The sequence below is a fragment of the Odocoileus virginianus genome, chromosome 7 (assembly GCF_023699985.2).
Source record: "Odocoileus virginianus isolate 20LAN1187 ecotype Illinois chromosome 7, Ovbor_1.2, whole genome shotgun sequence".
NCBI classification, from domain to species: Eukaryota; Metazoa; Chordata; class Mammalia; order Artiodactyla; family Cervidae; genus Odocoileus; species Odocoileus virginianus.
The window spans coordinates 47,398,574-47,411,181 of NC_069680.1; the positions used below are offsets into that span (position 1 = coordinate 47,398,574).

Genomic DNA, 12,608 nt, shown 5'->3' on the forward strand with positions numbered 1-12,608 from the left:
CTGTGACCCAACAATTCCACTCCTAGTACGTAGCCTTGAGAAATTCATGCACGTGTGTTTCGATATACATATGCAATAATGTTCATAGCAGCATTGTTGAAAACAGTGCCTCCATAAAAAGGGGAAAAGACTAATCCAGATATCCATCAAAAGCAGAATAAAAAGTGTAATATTTTCATGAACTGTACTGCCTCAAAACATGGGAAATAAGTGAACTACAGGTACAAACATGGATTAATTTTCAAATATTATGTTGAATAAAAGATGTAAGACCCTAAATACAGAGTATTACATTAAAACAGACAAACAAAAATGGATATAGCTGGTAAAGCTGTAAAGAAAAGCAAAGAAATTATTAGACTAAAGTCAAAGTGATGATTTTCTCTGGTGGGGGAAGTGGTGGTTGAGGATCAGGAACAGAAACACAAATTCTGGACTTTGGTAAAGTTCCATTTCTAAAGTGATTACTTAGTATTTGTTTCATAATTAATTGTTAAGCTGTGAAAGTGAAAGTGTTAGTCCCTCAGTCATGTCCAACTCTTTGTGGCCCCATGAACTCTAGCCCTTCAGCTTCCTCTGTCTATGGAATTCTCCAGGAAAGAACACCTGGAGGGGTTGTCATTTCCTTCTCCATTTATATTTTTGCACCTTTCTGAATTGTGCTACATTTTCTCAATTAAAGCAAACTTTTGAAAAAGACACTTGAAAAATGAAATGGTTAAACATCAGCTTAGGAAAAGCTGAAGTGAGATTTACAATATTGGAAGACAGATCTAAAGAAACTCTTCAGAACACAGTTCAGAGAGACAAAGCGATAAAAAGTAGGAGAGAAAGATTGAACTGGAATTCTAAAGACTGAGACAAAGAGGGGCAGTATTTGAAGAGCTAAAGGCTTAAAATTTCTCAGAACTGAAGAACAAATAACTGACAAAATTGGGAAGCCCAGCTAATCACAAGCAGTTTAAATAAAAAGTATATACACCTATAACATATATTGATAATTTCATAATGTATAAATTTTTTAAGATGGCTCCACATAGCTCTTGGTACTTGGCCCAGCTTCTGTCAAAATGTCTCCTGTTCATGAATTTCTGTGCAAACCCAGCATGAAGGGTAATCACACTACACCTTTAAGTACAGACAGGTCAGTCAAAGCATAGAACAACTCTGATGCTGAGTAGAATGCTTTGAACATTGAAACAGTCATCAAGAGCAAAGGTATGAATGAGGTTACCATCATCCATATTTTGACCAAATGCAGCAATGAAAAGAGACAGGATATTGCCTACCAGAGAAGGACAAAAAAGAAACTTGCATCAGCACTACAGTCAGCCTTGTCCAGCCACCTAAAGATGGTGATTTGAGAACTATTGAAAACCCTTGCTCAGTATTATGCTTCTGATTTGAAAGCCTCTGTAAAGGGGCTGGGGTGCAATGAGGACTCCCTGAGATTATTTGCTCAAGGACCAACCAGAAGCTACAGAAAATTAACAGAGTCTACAAGGAAATGTACAAAATTGATCTGGAGAAGGACATTATTTCTGAAACATCTGGTGACTTCTGCAAGTAGTCAGTTTCCCCTGTAAAGGGTAGAAGAGGAGAGGATGGCTCTGTCATTATGTACTAACTGACCAAGATACCTTCAGTCTCTATTGTACTAAAGAGAAGAGGAGAGAACTGATGTTCTTAATGGATAAACATCATTACCCAGGGGAGTGTGTGTCACCTCCAGAAAGTGCTTGAAAGGTACAAGAGTTATGTCCCTTAGAGATTTATAAACATATTAGCTAGCGGAAAGAAAGAGGTCAGAGGAGACTGGGAAGATGTTTTCCTAAACCTGGACCAGAGTATTCATAATAAACTCCTGTATTTTGCTGTATATGACTCCATGAAGAGCAAGCCCTCATTATAAGGGCTTGATTAGAATCATGGTCTCCCACAATTATAAGCTGCTGTACTGCTACATCCAGCAAGACACCAAGAGTGACTACCAGAAAGTGCTCTATACCTGTGGATTGGGGATGACTTAAGCATGAGATAGCATGAGCATCCAGAAGTGGTGTTCCTATGCTTCCAGGTAACAGTCCTAGGAAATCAGCTTGCCACAAACAGCCCCTTGTGCCCATTTCCTGTGAGGATGATGTTAGTATTGCTCCCCTTGGCCCCAACCTTATTTTAGTTACCCAAGCATTTCCTGCCTTTCCTGTCTAGTCTTCCCTTTTATCAAAAACAAAAAACAAAAAACAAATAGCATTCCAAGGAGTTGGAAGTGCAATCTCTGATGTGAAACACTTTGCTTCTTGTGTACTATGTCATAATGTCATAAACAGATGGATAAAATAAATTTTTATTTTAAAAATTAAAAATATTAAAATTAAAGAGAAAAGATAGTAAAAGCAGTCAGCAAGAAAAAATATATAACCTTCAAGTAAATGATACCTAGACTGACTCTTTTTTTCATCAACAGTGAAAGTTAGAGGAAAGTACAATAATATTATTTAATGTGATAAAGAAAAATAAATCTATTATATTATCATATGTATGAAAATAACATCCATGAATGATATAAAAACATTAAATAACTCATGGATTAAAGACATTTTAAATTGAAGTTAAAAATATTTAGAAAGGCTTACAGACAAAACATTACATGTCAAACTTGTGAAATATAATTAGAGTGGCACTTTAAAGAAAAGTTACAGTCTTAAATGCCTATATTAGAAAATAAATCAGAAGGGGGATCAATATGGGTAGAGGTGCAAGACATGGAGCTTACCTCCTGCCACAAATACATCAAAAATACATCTATGTGTGGAACGATTCTCGTAAAACATCTACTGAACACTGGTAGAAGACCTCAGACTTCTGAAAAAGCAAGAAAATCTCCATGGAACCAGGTATGACAAAAGAAAAAAAGGAGAGAGAGAGAGAGAGAAAGGAATCAGGATAGGACCTGTGCTCTTGGGAGGGAGCTCTGAAATAAAAATGTTCCCGCACCCTGGGAAGTCCCCCCACTGGTGGGAAGACCAGCCAGGATGGAAGGGGAGCTTCAGAGACTTGGAGGAGAGCACAACAGCTGGTTTGTGTAAGGCAAAACAGAGAGAGACTTGCCCAGATGTTCAATACCATCACCATGCACTCCCCAGTCTGAGATGCTTGTCTGCCAGGGAGGGCAGGGACTGAGTGCCAAAGCTGGGGCTTCAGAGGTCAGACATGGGGAGACAACTGGGATTGGCTGCACAGAGACAGCCTGAACGGAGAGGGGTGCGGTTACAACCAAGGGTATATGCAGAAGAAACGTGGGCCAGCCGGAGAGACAAGGTACCATTATTGGGGGTTGTGCTGGGAAGTGGCAGGATCACTACAGAAACTTCTTTCTCTTCCGCATGCTCTCAGGCAACAGGACAGAAGCTCTCAGGGTGAGCGTGAGCCCCTGTTTCCACAGTGGGTTCCAGAAGTGGGTGCAAGCCACCCCCACCGCCGAGAGAACCAGGAGTAAGTGCCAATCACTGCCCCCTGCCATGGGACCAGGAAGCATGCACAGACTGCCGCTGCCGCTGAGAGACACAAGAGCAGTAGTCAATCACTGTCCTTGCTGGTGTGGCCTCCAGGAGTACATGCAAGACCCTACATCTGCACATCCCCTGTGAAGGGGATAACGGCCAGGGCATGCTGAGGAAAGAGGCAGAAGGCATTCAAACTAAAAGCAGTCCTCATGCCAAAAATATTAAAGCCACACAAGTTACACAAGGACACTGCTGCATGTAAATAGCTGTCTAAGACTACAGTCGATAACTTTCTCCTAAACTCACAGAGTAAGAGAAATAGAAGTAAAATGAAGAAGCAGAGGAACCACTCTCAGTTAAACGGCAATGAAACAAATGTCAAATTTTCATTCTTTTTTATGGTTGAGTAATATTCCATTATATATATTTTACACACACAGACAGACACACACACACACCCCACGTATTTTTTAATCCATTCCTCTCTTGATGGGCATTTAAGTTACTTCCTTATTTTGGCTATTGCAAATAATGCTGCTATGAATATTGGAGTACATACATCTTTTCAAATTTTTTTTTTGTTTTTTGTTTTCTTCTGATAGATACCCAGAGTAGAATTGCTAAATAATGAAACAGTTCTATTTTTAGTTTTTGAGGAAACTCCGTACTGTTTCCCAAGTGGCTACCTAAATTCACATTCCCACCAATAGTATGCTAGGTTCCCTTTTATCCACATCCTTGCCAGTAATTTTTATCTGTGATCATTTTGATGATAGCCACTCTGACAGGTATATATAATGATTTTAATTTCTTAACTAGAATGCTTAACACATCAATTTTAGTCTGATTTCTTTTTTTATTCAAGTGTAGTTGATCTATAATATTGTGTTTATTTCTGCTATACAGCAAAGTGATTAAGATACACACACATGCACACACACATATATATATGCTTGTGTGTTCAGTTGCTTCAGTTGTGTCTGACTCTTTGCTGCCCTATGGACTGTAGCCCACCAGGCTCCTCAGTCCATGGGATTTTCCTGTAAGAATACTGAAGTGGGTTGCCATGCCCTCCTCCAGGGGATCTTCTCGATCCAGAGATTGACCCCACATCTCCTGTGTCTCCTGCATTGCACGCAGATTCTTTCCCACTGAGCCATTCTTTTTTTATATAACTTTTCCATTAAGGTTTATCTCAGGACTTTGATATAATTCCCTGTGCTATACAGTAGGATTTTGTTGTCTTTCTATTCTATATGTAATAGTTTACATCTACTAACCCCAAACTCCCAGTCCAATCCTCTCCCATCCCTTTCCCTTGGAAACCACAGATTTGTTCTCTCTGCCTGTGATTTTGTTTCTGCTTTGTATACAAGTCCATATTTTAGATTCCACATGCAAGTGATATCATATGGCACTTGTCTTTCCTTTTCTGACTTACTTACTTTACTTAGTATGATAATCTCTACTTGCACCCATGTTAATGCAAAACGTATTACTCCACCCTTTCTTATGGCTCAGTAGTATTCCCTCATATATATATCTTCCTTATTCATTCATATGTCAATGGACATTTAGGTTGTCTCCATGTCTTGGCTATTGTGAATAGAGCTGCTGTGAACATAGGGGTATGTGTATCTCTTTAAATTATAGTTTCATTCACATGTATATCTGGGAGTGGGATTTCGGATCATATGGTAAATCTATTTTTAGTTTTCTGAGGCACCTCCGTACTGTTTTCCATAGTGGCTGCACCAACTTCAATTCCCACTAACAGTGTAGGAGTGTTCAACTTGCTCCACATCCTCTCTAGCATTTGTTACTTGCAGACTTTTTAATAATGCCACTCTGAGTGGTGTAGAGAAATGTAAATCAAAACTATAACCTCATTGTAGTTTTGATTTGCATTTCTCTAATCATTAGCAATGTTGAGCATCTTTTCATGTGTTTATTGGCCATCTATATGTCTTCTGCCCATTTTTCAACTGGATTGCTTGTTTTTTCATTGTTGAGTTGCATGAGCTCTTTGTATTTGGAAATTAAGTCCTTGTTAATCACATTGTCTGCAAATATTTTCACCCATTCCATAGGTTGTCTTTTTGTTTTGTTTACAGGTTCCTTTGCTATGCAGAAGCTTGTAAGTTTGATTAGGTGCTTTTTGTTTATTTTTGTTTTTAGTTCCATTACCTTGGGAGACTGACCTAAAAAACCTTTAGTATAATTGCTATGTTCTCTTCTATGAATCTTATGGTATCTTGTCTGATGTTTAAGCCATTGTTTATTTTTCTGCATGCTGTGAGGATGTGTTCTAACTACATTGATTTACATGCAGTTGTGTAACTTTCCCAGCCCAACTTGCTGAAAAGACTGTCTTTCCCCCATTGAATATTCTTGCCACCTTTGTCAAATATTAATTATCCATGTGTGTGGGTTTTTTCCTGGGCTCTCTATTCTGTTCCATTGATCTTTATGGTTGCTTTTGTGCCAATACCACACTGTTTTGATTATTGTAGCCTTGTGGTATTGTCTGAAATCTGGGTGGGTTATGCCTCCTGCCTTGTTCTTTTTCCTGAGAATTGCTTTGGCAATTCTAGGTTTTTTATGATTCCATACAAATTTTAGGATTATTTGTTACAGTCTGTGAAAACTGTCATGGGTAATTTGATAGGGATTGCATTAAATCTGTATATTGTTTTGAGTAGTATGGTCATTTTAACAATATTAATTCTTCCAATCCAAGAGCATGGAATATCTTTCCATTTCTTTAAATCATCTTTAATTTCCTTTATTAATATTTTATAGTTCTTAGCATATTTCTTTCACCTTCTCAGGTTTAAGGGCTTTTTTTTAGTGTAATTTTAAAAGGTATTGATGCTTTTTTTAAACATTCTCTTTCTGATATTTCACTTAAAGTTAGTATAAATAAATGGAACTGATTTCTCCATGTTAATATTGTATCCTGCTACCTTCTGAATTCATTTATCAACTCTGGTAGTTCTGCGTGGAATCTTTTGGGTTTTCTCTATATAATATATTATCACCTGCATATAATGACAACTTTACCTCTTCCTTTCCAGTTTGAACATATTTTATTTCTTTTTCTTCTCTGTTTTCTGCGGCTAGGACTTCCAATACTATATTGAAAAGAAGTGGTGACAGTGGCCATCCTTGTCTCATTGCAGGTTTTAGCAGGAGGGCTTTCAGGTTTTCATTGTTGAGTACTATTTGGCTGTCACTTTCTCATAATTAGCTTCCATTTTATTTTAAGTTTTTAATTATAGTATAGTTGCTCTACAGTGTTGTGTTAGCTTCTTCTGGAGATCAAAGTGAGTCAGATACACACACACACACACACACACACACACACACACACACATCAACTGCTTTTCAGATTTCCTCCTCTGTTATGTCACCACAGATCACTGAGTAGAGTTCCCTGTGCTATACAACAGATTCTCATTAGTTATCCATTTTATGCATAGATCAGGTTTCCCTGGTAAAGAATCTGCCTGCAATGCAGGAGATCCAGATACAATCCCTGGGTGGGGAAAATTCCCTGGTGAAGGAAATGGCAACCCACTCCAGTATTCTTGCCTGGAAAATCCCATGAACAGAAGCGCTTGGTGGGCTACAGTTCATGGGGTCGCAAAGAGTCTGACACAACTTAGCAACTAAACCACCACCACCATATATGTCAATCCCAATCTCCCAATTTGTCCACACCCCATCCCCCCGTGGTAACCTTAAATTTGTTTTCTACATCTGTAACTCTACTTCTACTTTGCAAATAAGTTCAACTCTACCATTTTTTTGTCTCAATCTCTGGGGTCTCTGGGTCCTGCTGCGCACAAGGCTTCTGTGAGCCCTCTGAGCATCTCTGGCGGGTATGGGGTTTGATTCTAAACGTGATTTCAGCACACCTACAGTCTTACTGGAGCTTCTCCTTTGACCTTGGGCATGGGGTATCTCCTCACAGTGGCTCCAGTGCCACGTAACCACCATTACAGGGTCATGCAGCCACCGCTGCAGTATCAACCATCTTGCTGGGGCTTCTCTGCCTTTAACATGGGTTACATCCTCACTCCAGCGCTGTGCAGCTGCCACTCCAGAGGAGGTACTGGTCAGCAGTGGACTGCTGCGGAGGCAGGGGCTCTGGGGGCAGCATATTTGAGTATGACATAAGCCCTCTTGGAGGAGGTTGCCATTAACCCCACCATAGAGCTACCAGAACTTATACAGGACTGGGAAACAGACTCTTGGAGGGCACAAACAGAACTCTGGCTGCACCAGAACCCAGGAGAAAGGAGCAGTGACCCCACAAATGACTGACCCAGACTTGCCTGTGGGTGTCCAGGAGTCTCTGGCAGAGGCGTGGGTCGGAGGTGGTCTGCTACAGGGTTGGGGGCACTGAGTGTAGCAGTGCATGCATGGGAACTTTGGAAGGAGGTCCCCATTGTTTTCATTACCTCCACCATAATTTGGCCCCAGGTTAACAACAGGGAGGGAACATAGCCCCACCTATCAACAGAAAATTGGATTAACGATTTACTGAGCATGGCCCTGCCCATCAGAACAAGACCCAGTTTTCCCCTCAGTCAGTCTCTCCTATAAAGAAGCTTCCATAAGCCTCATTTTTTTAAAGTTTAATTTGCATTTTATTTTTTAAATTAATTAATTAATTTTAACTGGAGGCTAATTACTTTACAATATTGTAGTGGTTTTTGCCAAACATCGACATGATTCAGCCACAGGCGCACACATGTTCCCCATCCAGAACCTCACTCCCACCTCCTTCTCCATCCCTTCCCCCAGGGTCATCCCAGTGCACCAGCCCTGAGCATCCTGTCTCATGCATCAAACCCTGACTGGTGATCTGCTTCACATATGATGATATACACATATCAACACTACCCTCACAAATCATCCCACCCTCACCTTCTCCCACAGAGTCCAAAAGACTGTTCTTGACATCTGTGTCTCTTTTGCTGTCTCACATATAGGGTCCTCATTACTATCTTTCTAAATTCCATAAATGTGTGTTAATAAACTGCATTGGTGTTTTTCTTTCTGACTTACTTCACTCTGTACAATAGGCTCCAGTTTCATCCACCTCATTAGAACTGATTCAAATGCATTCTTTTTAATGGCTGAGTAATATTCCATTGTGTATATGTACCACAGCTTTCTTATCTATTCTTCTGCCGATTGACATCCAGCTTGCTTCCACGTCCTGGCCATTGTAAACAGTGCTGCGATGAACATTGGGGTGCAAGTGTCTCTTTCAATTCTGGTTTCCTAGGTGTGTGCGCCCAGCAGTGGGATTGCTGGGTCGTATGACAGTGCTAGTTCCAGTTTTTTAAGGAATCTCCACACTGTTCTTCATAGTGGCTGTACTAGTTTGCATTCCCACTACCAACAGTGTAAGAGGGTTCCCTTTTCTCCACACCCTCTCCAGCATTTATTGTTTATAGACATTTTGATAGCAGCCATTCTGACTGGAGTGAGATGGTACTTCATTGTGGTTTTGATTTGCATTTCTCTGATAGTGAGTGATGTTGAGCATCTTTTCATGTGCTTGCTAGCCATCTGTATGTCTTCCTTGAAGAAATGTCTGTTTAGTTCTTTGGCGCATTTTTTGATTGGGTCGTTTATTTTTCTGGAATTGAGCTGCATGAGGTGCTTGTATATTTTTGAGATTAATTCTTTGTCTGTTGCTTCATTTGCTCTTATTTTCTCCCACTCTGAAGGCTGTCTTTTCACCTTGCTTATAGTTTCCTTCCTTGTGCAAAAGCATTTAAGTTTAATTAGATCCCATTTGTTTATTTTTGCTTTTATTTCCATTACTCTGGGAGGTGGGTCATAGAGGATCCTGCTGTGATTTATGTCAGAGAGTGTTTTGCCTATGTTTTCCTCTAGGAGTTTTATAGTTTCTGGTCTTACGTTTAAATCTTCAATCCATTTGGAGTTGGTTTTTGTGTGTGGTGTTAGAAAGTGTTCTAGTTTCATTCTTTTACAAGTGGTTGACCAGTTTTCCCAGCACCACTTGTTAAAGAGATTGTCTTTTCTCCATTGTATATTCTTGCCTCCTTTGTCAAAGATAAGCTGTCCATAGGTGCGTGGATTTATCTCTGGGCTTTCTATTTTGTTCCATTGATCTATATTTCTGTCTTTGTGCCAGTTCCATACTGTCTTGATGACCGTAGCTTTGTAGTACAGTCTAAAGCCAGGCGGGTTGATTCCTCCAGTTACATTCTTCTTTCTCAAGATTGCTTTGGCTATTCGAGGTTTTTTGTATTTCCATACAAATTGTGAAATTATTTGTTCTAGTTCTGTGAAAAATACCATTGGTAACTTGATAGGGATTGCATTGAATCTATAGATTGCTTTAGGTAGTATACTCATTTTCATTATATTGATTCTTCCAATACATGACTATGGTATATGTCTCCATTTATTTGATTTGTCATCTTTGATTTCATTCATCATTGTTTTATCACTTTCTATATACAGGTCTTTTGTTTCTTTAGGTAGATTTATTCTTAAGTATTTTATTCTTTTCGTCGCAATGGTGAACATAATTGTTTCCTTAATTTCTCTTTCTGTTTTCTCATTGTTAGTGTATCAGAATGCAAGGGATTTCTTTGTGTTAATTTTATATCCTGTAACTTTACTATATTCATTGACTAGCTCTAGTAATTTCTGGTGGAGTCTTTAGGGTTTTCTATGTAGAGGATCATGTCATCTGCAAACAGTGAGAGTTTTACTGGATTGCTTTTATTTCTTTTTCTTTTCTGATTGCTGTGTCTAAAACTTCCAAAACTATGTTGAATCGTAGTGGTGAGAGTGGGCACCCTTGTCTTGTTCCTGACTTTAGGGGAAATGCTTTCAATTTTTCACTATTGAGGATAATGTTTGCTGTGGGTTTATCATATATGGCTTTTATTATGTTGACGTATGTTACTTCTATTCCTGCTTTCTGGAGGGTTTTTTTTTTTATCATAAATGGATGTTGAATTTTGTCAAAGGCTTTCACTGTATCTATTGAGATAAACATATGGTTTTTATCTTTCAATTTGTTAATATGGTGTATCACATTAATTGATTTGTGGATATTAAAGAATCCTTGCATCCCTGGGATAAAGCCCTCTTGGTCATGATGTATGATATTTTAAATATGTTGTTAGGTTCTGTTTGCTAGAATTTTGTTAAGGATTTTTGGATCTATATTCATCAGTTATTTCCATAAGCCTCTTATCCTTCTCCATCAGAGGTCAGATATACTGAAAACCACAATCACAGAAAACTAACCAATCTAATCACATGGACTACAGCCTTGTCTAACTCAATGAAACTATGAGCCATGCCGTGTAGGGCCATCCAAGATGGAAGGGTCATGGTGGAGAGTTCTGCAAAACGTGGTCCACTGGAGAAGGGAATGGCAAACCACTTCAGGATTCTTGGCTTGAGAACCCCATGAGCAGTATGAAAAAGCAAAAAGATAGGACACTGAAAGATGAACTCCCCAGGTCAGTAAGTGCCCAATATGCTCCTGGAGATCAGTGGATAAATAACTCTGGAAAGAATGAAGAGACAGAACCAAAGCAAAAATAACACCCAGTTGTGGATGTGACTGGTGATGGAAGTAAAGTCCGATGCTATAAAGAGCAATATTGCATAGCAACCTGGAATGTTAGGTCCATGAATCAAGGCAAATTGACAGTGCTCAAACAGGAGATGGCAAGTGTAAACATCAACATTTTAGGAATCAGTGAACTAAAATGGACTAGAATGGGTGAATTTAACTCAGATGACCATTATATCTACTACTGTGGGCAGGAATCACTTAGAAGAAATGGAGTAGCCATCATAGTCAACAAAAGAGTCCGAAATGCAGTATTTGGATGCAATCTCAAAAACGACAGAATGATCTCTGTTTATTTCCAAGGCAAACCATTCAATATCACAGTAGTCCAAATCTATGTCCTGACCAGTAATGCTGAAGAAGCTGAAGGTGAACGGTTGGTTCTAAAAAGACCCACAAGACCTTCTAAAACTAACACTCCCCAAAAGACTACCTTTTCATTATAGTGGACTGGAATGCAACAGTAGAAAGTCCTGGAGTAACAGGCAAATTTGGCCTTGGAGTACAGAATGAAGCAGGGTAAAATCCAATAGCCTTTTGCCAAGAGAACACATTGATCATAGCAAACACCCTCTTCCAACAACACAAGAGAAGACTACACATGGACATCACTAGGTGCTCAATACAGAAATCAGATTGATATATTCTTTACAGCCAAAGAAGGAGAAGCTCTATACAGTCAGCAAAAAAAAAAAAAAAAAAAAAAGAACAGGAGCTGACTGTGGCTCAGATCATGAACTCCTTATTGTCAAATTCAAATTTAAATTGAAGAAAGTGAGGAAAAACTCTAGACCATTCAGCTGTGACCTAAATCAAATCCCTTATGATTATACATTGGAAGTGACAAATAGATTCATGGGATCAGATCTGTTCAAGTGCCTGAAGAACTATGGATGGAGGTTCATGACATTGTACAAGAGGCAGGGATCAAAATCACCTTCAAGAAAAAGAAATGCAAAAAGGCGAAATGGTTGTCTGAGGAGGCCTTACAAATGGCTGTGTAAAGAATAGAAGCAAAAGGCAAAGTAGAAAAGGAAAGATATATTCACTTGAATGCAGAGTTCCAAAGAATAGCAAGGAGAGATAAGAATGCCTTCCTCAGTGATCAATGCAAAGAAATAGAGGAAAACAATAGAATGGGAAAGACTAGAGATCTCTTCGAGAAAATTAGAGATACAAAGGGAATATTTCATGCCAAGATGGGCACAATAAAAGACAGAAATTGTATGGACCTAACAGAAGCAGAAGATATTTAGAAAAGCTGGTAAGAATACATAGAAGAACTACACAGAAAAGATCTTCATGACCAGGATAATCACGACGGTGTGATCACTCACTTAGAGCCAGACATCCTGGAATGTGAAATCAAGTGGGCCTTAGGAAGCATAACTATGAACAAAGCTAGGGGAGGTGAGGGAATTCCAGTTGAGCTATTTCAAATCCTAAAAGATGATGCTGTG

General features: G+C 39.1%; 1 pseudogene; it reads left to right on the forward strand.

Moving 5' to 3' along the window:
• Nucleotides 1–1,070: 1,070 nt before the first annotated feature.
• Nucleotides 1,071–2,030, forward strand: LOC110137630 (annexin A2 pseudogene; annotated as a pseudogene).
• Nucleotides 2,031–12,608: the final 10,578 nt, after the last annotated feature.